This window comes from Ictidomys tridecemlineatus, chromosome 13, assembly GCF_052094955.1.
Source record: "Ictidomys tridecemlineatus isolate mIctTri1 chromosome 13, mIctTri1.hap1, whole genome shotgun sequence".
NCBI classification, from domain to species: domain Eukaryota; kingdom Metazoa; phylum Chordata; class Mammalia; order Rodentia; family Sciuridae; genus Ictidomys; species Ictidomys tridecemlineatus.
In genome coordinates this window covers 39,839,785-39,856,740 of record NC_135489.1, presented here as the reverse complement: position 1 = coordinate 39,856,740, position 16,956 = coordinate 39,839,785, and positions in this window count along the sequence as shown.

Sequence of the window (16,956 nt, the reverse complement as noted above, 5' to 3'; positions counted from 1 at the left end):
TAAGGATTTTCTTTATAAGTTTTTCTTTCCTTCAAACTAATAGCAGTTTGTGTCTATATCATTTCCTGTTGACTAATAAAATGACATTAACTGTTCTTGATCAGGAGTTCTTTTTATATCTATTGTTGTTTACCTTTTCATGTATTTAGTTTCTACCTTCTGAACAAAGTTGTAATATTATTGAAGGCAAAAGCATAATTTATATTGCACTGATTTTACCACATCATTTAATCATGTACCCAGTAATACAATTTTTAAAATTATCTACCTTGCTTCTACTCACAATTGGCTATAATTGGATGAAAAAAAAATCAATCTATGACTTCTTAAGTAAAGCACATCCTATATGATTCCTTAGATTTTGTACCATAAAATCAATAAATAGTAACAGTAAAAACAATTGAACCTCTTCTGCATAAGATGGTATTTCAAATGCTAATATAGTATACTCTAACTTGTGGGATTCTTCAGTAATGCAATTCAGATTCCAGATACAGATGATAAATTAATAAGAAAATTATATGCAATTGTAGCACAATGAACAAAATCTGGCATATTGAAACTTCCCTATACAATACAGTGTAAAACTCTAAGAATACTTTAAAAAATAAAAAAGTTTTTATTTAAAAGCCCCACTTAAAAAGAATGTTTGCCAAATTTGAAATTAGCTACTGAGTAAAACCTGGGTGATCCTCAAAGACAAAAACAAATAAAATAAATCCCAAAATAAATTATAGTAATAAATTAGTGCATTTGTTTAAAATGATTTAGTGTTAGAGTTAATTTTAAGTTAAAAATTTACTTCTTGTTTTTCTTGAAAAAAGAACATTTCTTTGATAAAAATTTTAATTCTCTATTAAAAAAAGAAAACACTGCAAAGTAAAACTGACATTCCAAAATTAAAAATGAATCTGAATAGGTTATTGCCAAAATGGTAATCTCAAAACATTGGTTTCAAAACTGAGATTTTAACCATTCCTCGTAGCTGTTAGCAAATCATGTTTGTAAGTGGATGAGAACAAACTTTCATATAGACCCATTTACATTTTGATTATTAAAACATAGGTTTCTGCTTATAGCTTTTCATTTCCATTTTCCCTCAAAATGGCTCATGTTGAATACATTTTAGTGTAAAGATACTGTAGCAATCACATCACTACATGGATGATAATTCAGGAGTTTACAAGGAATAAACAAATCAGTGAAATGAAGGCAATGTGTCTACTAGCCAGAAGGTAATGTTAGTACCTTGATATACAGAATTTATTCCTTCTCTTTTTAATGCATTATTACTGATTATAGGCAGTAAAGTGGAAAATTTGTGAATAGATCTTCTATTGCATTGGAAGTTATTACATTATCTCAGAAAACATAAAGGATCTGATGGAGGAGAAAAGAAAGGTTCATTCTTGTGGGAAATAGGCACATGAGTACAGTAATATGAGGCATGCGTATATTATGGTATTCAGCAGAGGCAGAATGAATCGTCTTCAAAAGTTGGCTATAGAACAAAGAATAGTTAGGGCACTGATGTGACCATTTTATATTCAGGTTTGCACAGATGAAATCTCATAAAGTATTTGCTGAAAATTAAATGGAGATAAAGTTGGTTATACAACCATGAAAAGGAGAGTTTTTCCAGCCAATGGCACGTACATCCCTTTTAGGAGGTAGCTCAGCATATCAACAATCAAAATGGGGAGAGCAGTGTTGGATTTAAAGTGATCCGAGAAAGGCAGACGTTGTGTTTAATTTCAGTTTTTTGTTAATCTGCAATTAAAAAATAAACAGTATATTTACAATTTCCAGAACAGTAAGGGATAAGCCATTTGCTAATCAAAAAAATGCAGTAAAAATAAAGTTAAAGCAGAGAAAATTTTCAGGAAAATAGAAAGCAAAAAATAAAATAGTAGTATAGTTATTAAAATTAAAAAGTCATAGCAGAAAGTGCAAAATAATCCAATTTATCAATGAAAAACAAATATTCCAATATTAATTTTTAAAACCAAAGCTATATAATTAAAAATAAATTTGAATATAAAGAAAGAAAAATAGTAAAAATAAAAGATTAGGAAAAAATACAGGAGAAAAAAACCATAAAAACGTATTGATAATATGGGGTACATTAGAATTTAAGGGAAAATAATGATGCAGAGTAAAAGATACTTAAATTTATCTGGATGTTATAAAATTCCACATTCTGAATGAATGCAATAATCTATCCTCAAATACATAAAATGGAATTATTAATTGATTCATGAAGTGGAAAAAACAATAAAGTGCTGAAAAACTTGATGATCTTAATTGACAAATTGATTTCAAAATCAGATTTATATCTATACATGGTTCAAATCTAGCAATTACAGGATCCTTACACTTCTCAAGCATTCAAGAAACGTTCACTCTATCAAACAATGTTTAGGTTTTAAAACATGTCTGAAACTCGGAAAAAATCAATAATATAGCCCATATCCTGTTATTCTACAGTAATTATTTCTCACTGAAATAATAAAAAGTAATATTTTAAACAATGTTTATAAGGATAGGGTTAACTTGTAGCTGGTCTATAACAAACTATGTTTACTGAGAGACTCAGAAGACCTCTCCTAGCCCCAGTCATACAGAGAGTCATAGATTGTATTAATTAGTGATACAAAATATGTTGTATAAAGTCTAAACCTTCCCAGAAGTCACTGTGTCTATATTATTTGCTGAAAATGCATACACTGATTGAATCTGGTTTGACTGGTTACCCAGCCTGATTTCAAGACCAGCTAGGTACAGAAGACCCCCAGGACTTTATATGTAACTGCCAGGTGAGCAAGCTGAAGGTAAAGCCTTCTGTGTGAGAAAGGAACCTGGAGCTGAACCTGGAGCTTCTTAGCCTTCTCTATGACTACTTCTGTTCTCTTCCTCTTGATGCACCTTTGCCTTTATTAAAAACCTATGAGTATACTCTGGGGAGTCTTTAAAGATCGTTCAATTACTTTCCTCTCAATTGCAGCAGTCAGTGCAGTGAGCACAGTGATGTAGCGCGGCTATCAGGAACCTGCCAGCTCAGTTCCAACACATGATGTTAAAAGAGAAATGATTAGGATTATTTGGGACAATAAAAATAGAAATTAAAAGGGATCAAGAAAGCCTCTAGACAATTAAACTGCTTGGAGATATTCGGATGGTTAATTAAAATAGTCTGAAAAAGGAGACAACTGATGAAGTAACTACTCCCATTTTAATGAGCCACTCTGGTTACTCCATCAACCCCTCAAACTGCATAAAGACCATATCAGATTCTTTCTTTTTTAAGTTGTATCATTTTAAAAAATATTTTAGTTGTAGTTGGACACAATAACTTTATTTATTTTTATGTGGTGCTGAGGATCAAACCCATTGCCTCACATGTGCAAGATGGGCACTCTACCACTGAGCTACAGCCCCAGCCCCATATCAGATTCTTTCACATTATCCAAGGTTTCATAAATATTAAAAATATGATAACCCAAAGAGAAATCTATGGTTTCTGTGGAAACAGTGTTGGTTTAAAAGTTGTGATATAAAAAGGGATTATGACTAAGATAAATAATACTACCTTGGTTCCTTAGGAAATTAAGTAGGGAAAGTAAGGTTCTTTGCATGGTCTGGGCACAATGGTCTGACGAGTGAGGATATTTTTATCATGTTTTCTGGCCACTAGTAGTAATGCACTGACATAATCTAAATGCTCTGATAAAACGCTAAAGGGCAATACAGGCAAACAGCTAAAGGACAATACAACTTAATTTGAAGATACAGTCATGTGATTATAGAAGGTTTGCATGTGATGTATATTTCAAAAAAAGAAATTTGAAAAAGTTATGAATAGTTATTGCTCCAGCCTATCTGTATATATTTTACTTAAGTTGACATTATGCAAGAATGAAGCATTTCCTTTATTCAAATTATTGAGGCAAAGAGCACTATACAAATCTACTGTTCTTTCTATTATCTCAAATGAGCATGTGAAATTGGAATTTTTAGAGTTAAAGATTATTTAGAATTAATTTAATGTAAATATGAAGTATGGGAGCACCCATAAATTTTAGGTCAAATGAAGAATGTGTCAGACATAGCTGCATTAGTACCCACAAATTCTTTGTTTTAATAGTACAGTTTGGCCTGTGAGAAAAGCTAATGTACCCCGGAGATTAATTGAGAATTAGTAAAGCAATAGACCAGTTGTGTTATGTATGCTCAAAATGCTGTTAACAATTCAGGTTGTACAAAAAGTTATAGAATGTTGGTATTTTGTGACAGATTTGGCTGCACTTAGTCTTAAATTTCTATTTCTGGAGAAAATTTAAAACTTAAATTCATGGGGGACTGATTTCATAGGTATTTCCCATGCCCTGATAGGGATATGTAAATTTTCTTTGTTACCTTTATTTAAATTCTCTTGTCAGAATCTGAAGTAAACAGACTCAATTTGTTTCAAGTGAAAACCATGTTTTTTAAAAAGATTATACTGATGATATAATGATGTTATATCATTTAGAAGATTGAGATAAAACTGAATTTCAGGTCCTGATTACTCTAATGACCACCAAAAAGTCTCTGATTAGCCTGGCTAAATCACATTCAAGGCCCAACACAAATCACTAAACTCTTTGGAGCTACTTCTTCCAGTGTTATTAGAGACCTTCTCAAACAACTAACAAGTAAGACTCTTTTTCAATTTCAAAATCAAGACAAGAGGAATAAGTATTAATTGTTTCATTGGGTTTCTAGAGAAATCACCTACCATACATAGGGATTTTATTGCCCCATTCATCCATATATTAACCAGGAAGCCAAAATTAAATGGGGATTCAATTGATAGGATTAAGCTGGGGAAATGAAAGTCCTTTGAATTTGACTATTTTTTTGAAATTTTGAAATTAAATTTAAAAACAGTGCAATAACTCCACAAAAATATGAAAATAAAATGATAAGTCTTACGATAAGTCTTAATGACCCATCTTAACAAACAAAATATCCCAGTCTATTCTTCTCCCATCACACATCCTGAAAATTGATATATTTTTAAGTCCTCATTGCTTTGTTGTTTTATCACATGTGTAGATACAACTAATAACATATATGTTTTGCATGACTTTGACAAATATATCACTGGTATTATTACTGTGTAATTACTTTTAATCAAAATTATTTTCTGAGCTGGGTGTGGTGTCGCAGGCCTGTAATCCCAGTGGCTCGGGAGGTTGAGACAGGAGAATCGCAAGTTCAAAGCCAGCCTCAGCAAAAGCAAGGTGTTAAGCAACTCAATGAGACCCTGTCTCTAAATAAAATACAAAATAGGGCTGGGAATGTGGCTCAGTGGTTGAGTGCCCCTGAGTTCAATCCCAGGTACCAAAAAAACATATATGTGTGTGTGTATGTATGATTATCTATATATATAATCTGAGATTCATCTAAATTCATGTATTAAAATATAATTGCTTTATTCTGTAATTTTATGCCTAAATTATTTCATAATTAAAAAGATATTTAAACTGAAGTTCTTCAAATGAACACAATATAACTTTAAAAATATTTGTTGTAGGTCTACATCAGTGTAAACATGCTATGTATTTTCTTGAAGGTATTATAAATTCTAACTTTCTCCTGAGTAAGTTATCAAAATTCCTGAAATTGTCACACTAACCATATTCAAATGGGACAATAAGTAGTAACATTCTGTTGATGCATTTTCAGCATATTTTGCTTCATTGTTTTATAACATTTGAAGGCACTAAATCCCTTTTATGATGTCAACCAAATAGCATGCAAGAAATAACAGAACTATTTTAGAGGGTATATCACCTACTTCTGGAAGTAGAAGGTCTGTCTAAACGTTCAGTGGTGTTTGGCTTCCTTGGAAATAAATAGAATTGTTTATAAAGAAGTGTTATCATTAAAAATGAGAATTTATTTTATTATGGCAGGAGTTTAATTTTTATATCATTTTTGGAGGTGAAAATATCATGTAAAACAAAAGTCAACAAATGTGCCTTTCTTTTACCTAACCAATTTATGTCAATCAATATTTGATTAATGATTGGTCAAGAAAAACAGAGACTGCATAACAAAGGTCATGAAATAATAAATGATGAATTCAGTTGTCAATTATTCTGCAGATATACTATTTATTCAAGAGCAACATGAGAGACCAACATTTGGAGAAAAAAATCTGGTCAAGAAGGGTTCTGAAATGAGCCCGTAAAATATAACCTAAATGCAAACAAAATAGATCTTCTTAAATGTCATTAACGTTTTATTTATAGGAACAGACTATTGTACTTGACCTTTATAGCAAAACATGTCACATGTTTCTGTGAAAGTTGAAATTAAGATGAAATCTTTTCTCATCAGACCCAGACAAAATGAGAGCTGGGTATTTATAAAGGGCGTGGATTTATGCTTGCCTGTCTGAGAGAAGTACTTTCTCAAGGACTTTTTAAAGACTCAAAAGAGATTTCTCCTCATTCTGCATTCATTCCATGCTGTGTGTGACCCCTCCATTTATGCACACTTTTGTGTATCAATTTTATCATTAATATTCTTTAATACTGCCACAATCTATACAAGAGTCTCTTGACAAAACCTTTGACCAGCAAGGGCACCTTCACCAATGAGCTAATACTAACTCCTGCCTTGGGTCTCCAAGACCAGTGGACCCTGTATCCAAGTAGCTTATGTAAATTTCTGTGTATTTGTTGTTTAAATCTTCCTTTTGACAGGACTTTCCTAAACTCATTTATAATTTTCAATATATACATATTACCATTGAAGATTTCTGCTCTTCCAAATATTCTCTGGAGATTCTGATCATTATGTACATTGATATTTCAAATAAAATATGAGAAAATTATCCAGAAAATATAGTCTAGGGAGTGATCTTTTACAAGGCATAACATGATTTAAGAATAAATAAGAAAATCATATTTGTTTCCAAACACAATTGTAATAAGTCATAATATATATAGTATTATTAAATTTTCTGAGTTTAAAGGGTTAATTATAGTAACAGTATTTGCTTTATTTCCGTAATTTTAATATATAAAATTTAATTATACTGAGAAATTTTTTTGTTTCCTTTTTTATTTCCATAAAACAGTGGAATGTATTACAATTCGTAATACACACATAGAGCACAATTTTTCATATCTCTGGTTGTATACAAAGTATATTCACACTAATTCATGTCTTTATATCTGTACTTTGGATAATAATGATCATCACATTCCACCCTCATTAACAAAATATGGAAGATAATTGCAGATACAGTAGAGTTTGGAAAAGAGGGAACATCGTAAAACGATATTTTAAAAACATTGATTTACAAAAACAAATATCAATACAGTAATATAAAATTGATCTTTAAAACTATATCTAGGCCAGGTGGCTGTTAGATGTATTAATTGCTAAGAATAAGGATTTTTAATCACATAAAAAATAATTTAAATTTATAGAAACCAAAAGAGGGCCATGCAAATTATTTTATGTAGCTTTCATTGACTTCACAACAAATGTGGAAATAAAGAGATCAAAAACAAGACCATTAGAGAATAATGTTTCATTTGAGAACATAAGCTGAAATAGTAAACATATAAATTGATATACTTTTATAAAGTTAATATCTTAGTGGGGTGATTGCAGTCAGAGTATTTCAATGTTAGAAAAAACTATCAATATAAATTCCATCTTAGAAGATTAATGGTGAAAAATTTATCTCAAGAGTTGCATTGAAATGTTTTAATAGAATGAATAATTAATTCATCTGCTAAACTATCATTTGACTGCAAATAGAAAGGGATTTTCTTAATCTAATGGTGTTTATGTTCAAAAAATTGATTAAAAAGCCATGTCGACTATACTTTAAAAATTGCAATAAAATATAATAAAAATAAAGGGAGAGAAACTGCTCTTTTCTATTTTGGGGTGTATGAAATGACACACTAAGTTGAGAGAAATTTGGCAATAGCCAGTTTTTAGTTAATTATATTCTTTTTGAACCAGCCATTCTGTTCTACATATAAACTCTAAAAGCATTGGTGCACAAATGCATAAAAATATATCTAGAAGGATTTCCATTTTAGCTCCTTTTATAATAAGAAATAAAAATTTATGTGTCCATCAAAAGGCTAACAAATATAATGTTATCTACTCTATGACAAAATACTATAGAGAAGAAAAAAATAACTACATTAGCATACACTGAAATAAAGGAGGCTAAAACAATGATTTTTTAAAAAGAAATTGCATAGTATGCCCACTAACTAAAGAAAACATAAAATAATAGTGTAGCACACTCTCAGGCTCTTTTCTCTCTGACACACACACGGAGACATAGTAGAAATTTTATACAAGTTGTGCTAATAAGCAAAGGTATAGGGAATAGGATTTGGGATGAGGGACACAGGTGAATTTGGCTTTTCCTACAATGTATTATGTTACAACAGATGTCCAGCAAATAAAAATTGGAAAACATACAAAAGAACAAAATGATGAAATACTAATTGTTCATCACTTCACCAAAAAGAGAGCACTAGGGATGGTATTGGATGAACTATAACTCAAGTTTCTGCTATTATTACTTTGATGTTGATGCTACTTTTGTAATCAGAAGAGGAAAATAGTCTAAAATTCTAGAGAATATAGTTTGAATAAGTATATAGGTAAAGCAGGATCTTACAGCAAAAATATTTAATGAGTGTTGTTATTGTGGTTTTCGGTGCTTTTCCATTACAACACTTGGCCACGTCCCTGCTGATGTGCAACCTGTTTGGATGGCCAACAAAATATTACAGGTTACTGTATTTTTCTGATTGGCATCCCCCATTTCCTCCCTCCCTTCCTTCCTTTCTTTCCTTCTATCAATGATCCAAGCACAATTTATTCCCACAACATAGCTGAGAAAATTCTACCCTAAATATTTTTAGAGTTTATACTTCTAAAAATTGGAACCAGAAATCCATTTTTTAGCTTCTTTGTTTACTGGATTTGTTTTAAGCAGTTTAAGTCCCATTTTTTGAATGATTAATTGGTATCTTTCATGCTGGTTAAACACTTTCCAACACAGGGTAGCATTTATCCAGAAACTTATTAGAAGAACATTTATTTATTTATGAAAGGTACAAAATAATTTATATGCAAGATTATATGAATTCATTGACCAGCGAATATTTAAGAATGTATGATACTGCCACATTTGCTGTATTTTGCCATATTATAAAGATGTGATTTCTGGCTTTGAAGATCTAAGTAATTTTTTTAAACAAAGCATTTTAATAAAGAAATAATGAGAAAAATAAAAGAACAAACTAGCAATAAGAACAGTGAAAAAATGATAAAAAGTGTATGGTGCAAGTAAATACAATAAATTATGCAAGCGTCAGGATTATTGGAGAAACATCATGGAAAAATGCAGTTTAAGCTCATTTTTAGTAAGGGTAAGTAAGACAAGCAAGTAAGGGTAAGTTACTCAAGAGGAACAGTTTAGAAAGCTCAAAATATGATAAATTAATAATTACCAATAAAAAATAGTAAGGATTTAGGAATTCATCTGGTTAAAACCTCTGATCTGGTCTATTTAAGGAAGGTTGAGCAAATGTAATTCAATTAATTGGGATAAATTCTTTGGCAGATAAGTCTTGAAAGACAGATTCAAGAGCAAAGAAACTTCATTTTAGGAAAGCATTAAACATTAATCCAAATATTAGGCATCTTTAGAGAGAGTAGAACAGCAGCAAAGTTCAAATGAACTCAGACAAGGCCATTTTTAATTAATCCAGTTAATCTGCACAAACTTCTTGCAAGTGTTCAAAAATAATCATTGGCAATTATCTGTCAGAGCTAAAAATTTCTGACCAGTTAAGACCATTAATAAATTCACTTTTTCTCCATTTTGTGATGTTTTTACTTTCCACTTTTATTCCTTATAATAAGTATTAAAGTTTTGTGTTGTTTTGGGGTCATTTAGTCCTGCAGGCAAAAATTCAGTTCAATTATTTTGCTTTCTGTTCTGAAAATTACCTTTTTCATTAATGATGCATTTCTGAGACGTGAAACACCCCAGATGCTGCAATGATGAACATCATTTAAATACCTGAATAAACAAACTTATCCAAGGGCTATCAATTTTTCTTGTTGAAGCTCCCTGAAACATTTCTTCATGCACCACCCTTTGTTAACAACTTCATCATGTTTCTAATTAATGTTTCCCCTTCTAGGCCAAGAAGTGTGCTAAGTATTTTTGTGGCTAAGAAGGAAAAAAAAAAAAAAAAGAGCCTATTCTGAATCTTCCTCTTTCCAAGATGCTAGGGAGACATGTCTGATGTTGCCAGTGTGTCCTATGAGTTTCTTGGTTTTGACATTATATTCACTATTATTTGTACAAGTTCTACCTTAGCACTCAGCTCAATGCCTGATGTATAGTAAGATTCAATAACATTGTTTTCCCAATGATCTGTTTTGTGAATCTTCTTGAACATTATAATTCCTCTCCTGATACAAGTCCCCTCCATGCTTTGAATCCTTTTATTAACTATGTTTCTAGCTTCTCTGCTTTGCATGCATATGTTGTCCCTTCCCCCGTTGTTCTGGACAACCTGATTATGTTTCTGAATCCCCTCTATCTCCTCTGAGAGACCTACTTTTCAAAAGCAAACCAAACCATCCAGAATCTACACTTCAGCCACATCCCATATCAGACTTTCACACTCTAATCACTGTCTATCTTTGTTAGTCTCTAGACAAGTATAGATAGCCCAGCCAACTGAAATTCTTCAAACTAGACAATTCTAAACCAGTTTATTCTTCCTTGCTCAGTCATACCCTTGGAAACCACCCTATGTAGCAACCAAACAAATCAGGTGTTCTTCTGTGCAGTCTCTCATGGTTGGAATTTCTTCTATTTGTTGTGAATACCAAACTATCTTTTCAGAGAAAATCATCTCATGATCTGTTGTTCTTAATATATCTCAAATTTTCTAGTAATGCATGACATGTTAAAATAGTCTTCTCTCTTCATTTTGTGGCTAAGAAGGAAAAAAAACTTTACTACTTTATGTCTTTTTAACTTTACTACTTATGTCTCCTCAGCTTCATTTAAGCCCTCCCATTATAGAATGTATTTCTGTCTACACCTGACCCTTGATCAAGTTTCCTAATTTATTCTGGATTTATAGACTTGACATATTGGAGAGTTATTTTTCTCAATCCTGACATTCTCATTGACAGATCCAATATCCTAATGTCCATGGAATATATTCTGTGAGTGGTCTACAGGCAAACTTAGTCAATACTTCTTTGAATGGACTTCAATTTCACTTAAACCCCTCCTTTAACAGAAATACTTATCTCAGATCCTGATGCTTTCCATGAGCCACATAGCAAGAACCATCTGAAAATGTTTATTCCACCAATGGCATCACTCTAGTTCATGTCCTATCATGTTTTAGTCAGAAAATAACAATGGGCTTCCAACTAGACAGTTTCTTCTCTTGCTCTTATCAAATTATGTTTCAGACTTCCTCCTATTTGTTGGAATTTGAAGACAAACATGATTTTCAGGATAAAGTCCCACGTCTATAGTTGACCTATAAGGAATTTCATGATCTGACTATTGCTTAACTCTCAGCTCTTCCTAGCATTATTCCTTGTCCTTATTTTCTTCCACTAGTAATAGTGAAAAGTGTCCTTATTTTCTTCTGCTAGCTTGTGACTTCCAATCAAGATGACAGTTTTATACTTCATGCCTTTGTGATCTTCTCCCATCTGCCAGCTACCTTTCCATAATTGTTCCCCTGACATTCCCTACCCATCTTTACTTAGCTATTTTCTCCCCGAGGGAGGTCTTCACTGAATCCCTATGATCATGTGTTGTTCTTTGGTAAGTGTATAATAAATTATTCCTTTAAAAATCTCTGTGTAGTGTGCACATATTCTTGAAAATATTTCTAAACCTTATCACCTATACAACAATTCATTACTGAAGAATGTCTTAATTTTGCATTTTTACTACCCATCACAAGGCTTGGAATCATGTAATTGTGTAGTAAATTCTATTTTAAGAGAAATACAATCAGCTAGCTAAATACTCCTGGTAGAGGGCAAGAAGATTCTACCTCTAAACTCCCAAGTCCTACAGTCCAAAAAAGACCAGGAGATTTAGTAAAAAAAAAAAAAAATCACCAATAAGTACTCACTTTGAATGGTCCATCAGATTTACCAAGACAGAAGCTAATCAAACCTACACTCAGAATCCGAGTACAACAAGTTGACAAAAGTAAACTACTGATGTGGAGTATCTGAGGTATGTAAAAGTGTTCCCAGGTTTTCTTTTATATACTAACTCCAAAAATTCGTTCATTTAGCACATTTTCAAAAGTTGGTCCTTGCCTTTGTTTCTTTATCTTTTGTCTTTAAAACTTTCTTGTCTTCAAGATTCACTTAGAAACTCATGACTGATGTCTGGTAAGTGATTATGACATTTAGAACGAATCTTAAGTTCCTTGTGTATCTTTTGTAATCCGTCTGTTTTGTGATTGTTGAAATGACACATTTATTTCTGAGTCCAGCCATCATCAAAACCTGAGCTTTCCTCCAAATTTGGAGATGACACTATTAGGAGATTTAATGAGATTAGTTTCTAACACAGTATAGGAAAAGGAAAACAATATGCCTCACCATTATTCCCAGTTTATACCGAATTCAATAAAAAAGAAAGAATAGAAGAATATCATTTAGCCAGAACAAATAAGTAATGACTTCTTCCTTGTTTTTACTTGTTCATCAATTTATTTGCATATTATTTTTAAATACATATTACTATTGATTAATTGTTTATGCTTTTACTATGTATGAATTATTTCATTATGGTAAGAACAATTAATATGAAATCTAGTATCTCTACAAATTTTAAGTTAACACATATTATTAACTGTAGCATAATATTGTACAGCAGATCTTTATAATGTACTCATCCACACTATTTACCCAATGGATAACAATTTCCATTCCCTCTTCCTTATACTCCCTGACAACCACCATTCTATTCCCTGTTTCTATGAATTTGACAATTTTAAGTACCATTTGTTATGGTTTAGATATGGGATATCCCCCAAAAGCTCATGTGTGAGACAATGCAAGAAAGTTTCGAGGTGAAATGATTGCCTTAGGAGAGCCTTAACCAAATAAGTGCATTAATCCAGTTGAGTGGATAAAGTGGGTGGTAGCTGTAAGTAGGTAGGTTGTGACTAGAGGAGACAGGTCCCTAGGAGTATGACTTCAAGGTTTATATTTTGTTCCTCATGTGTGGAGCTCTCTCACTGCCCCTGTCCCCCTTCCTCCCCTTCCCTCTGCCTCCCTCCCCTTCCCTCCCCCTCCCCCTTTGTGTGCCCTCCTTCTGCACACCTTTCTGCCATAAAGCTCTCTTTCACTGCTGGGCTGTCTATGATCTAAGACCTCTGAAACTGTGAGCCCCCAATAAACTTCTACTCCTTTAAAATTGTTCTTGCCAGGTCTTTTTGTGACAGTAGTGGCCAAAAAAAAAAAAAAAAAAAAAAACTGACTTAAATGCCATCTCAATGAAACTGTGCAGTATTTGTCCTTCTGTGACTGGTTTTATATCACTAACAATAATGTCTTCCAGATTCATCAATATTGGCACAAACAACAGAATTTCTCCTTTTTTTTTTAGGTTGAATAATCATCTGTTTCTAGATACCACATTTTAAATCTATTTTTCTGTTGATGGATATATAGGTCATTTCCCTATCTTGGCTACTTTGCATAATGCTGTAGTGAACAGGAGAATACAAACAGCTGTTTGACATCTTGATTTTAATGCTTTTGGACACATAGTAGTAAGTGAAATTGCTGAATCATCCCTTAAATATTTAGAGATGAGAAGGGGAAAAAGAATCTCTTGGAAAAGTGACTAGAGAGCTGAAAGAAAACCAAGAAAAATGAGGGGGTTAAGATGAAGTCTAGAAACGTTTCTATGAAAAAAACAAGTGAGTCAATGTACTAAAAATGAAACTGAATTTTAGGAGATAATTAGGAATGTCTAGTAGATTTTAAAGGTTGAGGATTGCCGGATTATTTTGCGAGAGTATTTTCTTGGGGGGTGAGTAAGACTGAGATAGCACTCATTCAAGTAAGTTCAGGAAAAATGGGAATGTAAATAAAGAAGAGTGCTTTCAGGGAGTTTTGCTAGAAAAGAGGACAGTAGCTTCAGAGTTTATCATCAAAGGATTTTTTTTTTTTTTACACGAGATAAATGGTGAAGCATCTATGTTCTGGTGGGACGGATGATGCAAGTAAAAGAAGGTGTAATTGTGTCGACCAAAACTACAAGTGGGAGAGAGGAATGGAATTGGTACAAAAGTGGAGAAAAGAATCTTTTATAGAAAAAGGAATTTTTTTCCACTGTAAAAAGGAGAAATAGTCCACAAATAGGTACAAATAAAGATATATTGGTAGATATTTCACAAGAATATACATAAGTCCTCTTTTCATTGTTTTATTTCTATTTTTGATTATCACAAGTAGAAGAAAGTTTATCAGCTGAGATTGGACAACAAAGAGTGGAGATTTAGGAATTGCAAATAGAGGGGACTATAATACAGCAGAGCCATTGACATGGCTGAGAGCCCGGATAGAAGTTTGTGATAAAAATCCAAGGTGGGGCCACTAAATCCATTGCACATCTTACGCCATCTTGTACGACCATGTATTCACTGCATTCAAGATATGGAATAGAAACAAGGAAAAGGACAGCCCAAGCCTAAAAGGCAATAAAAATGTATGAGACTCAATAGATTTAATTTTCAAATGGCTTTCTTTTTCTTTAGTTGCCATAGTCACAATTTCACCTTTTGACACCAATTAGCTAGACTGGAGATGCCAAAGCAAAGAGGAAAGGATGATTGTCTTTGTTTTGTTTTAGTACCTGTGATATTGAGTCTGGTGTTCCAAAGCAGATTATGCAGGAGAAGTCTTTATTGTTAGAATAACAGGTTATATTTTTAAAGACAGACAACCCTCCTGAAAAAATGTAGTGTTTTTATTTGAGGAGATGAGAGACTACTGCCTTTGTATATTTCACATTTTAAATACTAAATGGAAGTATTTAAAGTGGAGAAGCCTCACTCTGCTGTCAGGAACAGTAAAGTAGAACTTCAAATATTGAAAGTGAAACATGGTAATTATAGTTACTGTCTCTGTGAGCATTTTTTTGTGTATGTGTGTGTACATAATTAAAAAAAATTCATGAAGAATAATTCAATGATGATGGAGCTTTGTAACTTTTTTTTAAATGAGAGAAATGGACATTTTTCAAAGTATGTGATAATTATTTTTTACTATAGAGACATGATTTGTCTATCACTAAAGTAAACTCACCAACTACAATTCCCTGGATCTCCTCCTAAAGGAGTTAAATTTGCAAACAAATTGTCCTCTCTTCTCACACAGAGTTTCTCTGAAATGATTGGTTGCACATGGCCAACTGTTTCTGTTTCACTCCAGAGTTCCTTAAAACCCTTGGGTAGATACCATCTGGTCCTGGTGATTAATCTACATTTAGTTTGTCAATTTTGTGAAAACATCTGAGTATTGACCACTATTTGATCTTGTATATCCAACCTGCTCATTTCCTTCAACAATCTGGATCTGAGAATCTCCCTGATATCTTCCTAATTAAAGTCTAAGGCAAAAAATTAATCAATTCTATCAACTCTCATATTTTTATTCTTGAGTATATAATTTACCCCAAGGTCACCAAATGATTCCAATGATGACACCTCCAAGAGATTTCTGCTTTGAATAAACTGGGACATATTTTATTGTTTTTGTTTTGTTGTGTGTGTGTGTGTGTGTGTGTGTGTGTGTGTGTGTGTGTTTAATTTACTGCTGGTTTATTCCTTTGCTAAAATTATTTGCAACATATATCAGTGAACTTCTCTTTTCTCCACATTCTGTCCATCTTTGCACCTTTAACATATTGGCCAGGAAGTCTATTTTTTGCAAGTAATTGTACTTTTGATAAATTGGCACATGGTTTTAAATTCACAGTTAGGTACCTATCAGTAATCTCCAAGAATTTTGTACATATTGGTTCTGAAAAAGTCATTTTTAGCATGTGAATTTGTATTGCTTTTCCACCCAGGTACTCAATTGAATTTTTATAAGAAATATTATTTTTAAATTAGAAAGTTCAAGAAGATTTTTAAATTATTTTCTATAAGTGTCTAATATTGCTGACATTGTCAACTGCTTCCCCTAGACATACTCTCTGTCTAGAGAATATTGGAGGGATGGTTTGGACCTTGTATAACATTATAAGAGACTGAAGAAACTCATAGAAAAAAACTCATATTTTTTTCAGAAATCCCATTGACAATTATCTAGAAATATTAAATTCTAAGTAAATATGTCTCTATTAATTTGCAATGTGTATGAATCATAACAATAAGTTATACTTTTCTTTTCCTGCTGAACTCAAAGCACTGATCACCTTCATCACTTTAAATCTCACAGCTGTTGCTGTGAGCTGGGGATAGGTGAGGAGACAAGGTGATCTGGTCAGAACAACCTCTCAGAGAGCTATATTTTTGATGCTTTCATTCTTGTAAATAGCCATTCCAATATTTCCCCCACAGTATGACAAAATAGTTCACTGTAGATATAACCAACTAAAATGCTTTACCTTTGAAAAATCCCAGTCATTTTTTAGCCACAGCCAAACATTTATAAATAAAGCAAAAATAAAACTTTAGTAATTGAGTAATTTCAATTCAGTATTCATCTGCTTAGAAATGATTGCTTGCAGTGAGTTAACCAGCAAATCTAATAAGTAAATGAAATTGGGAGACATTAAATGAACACAAACAAAGTATAAGCTGTAGAGGAAATAGTGAAGAGCAAGACTTGCCA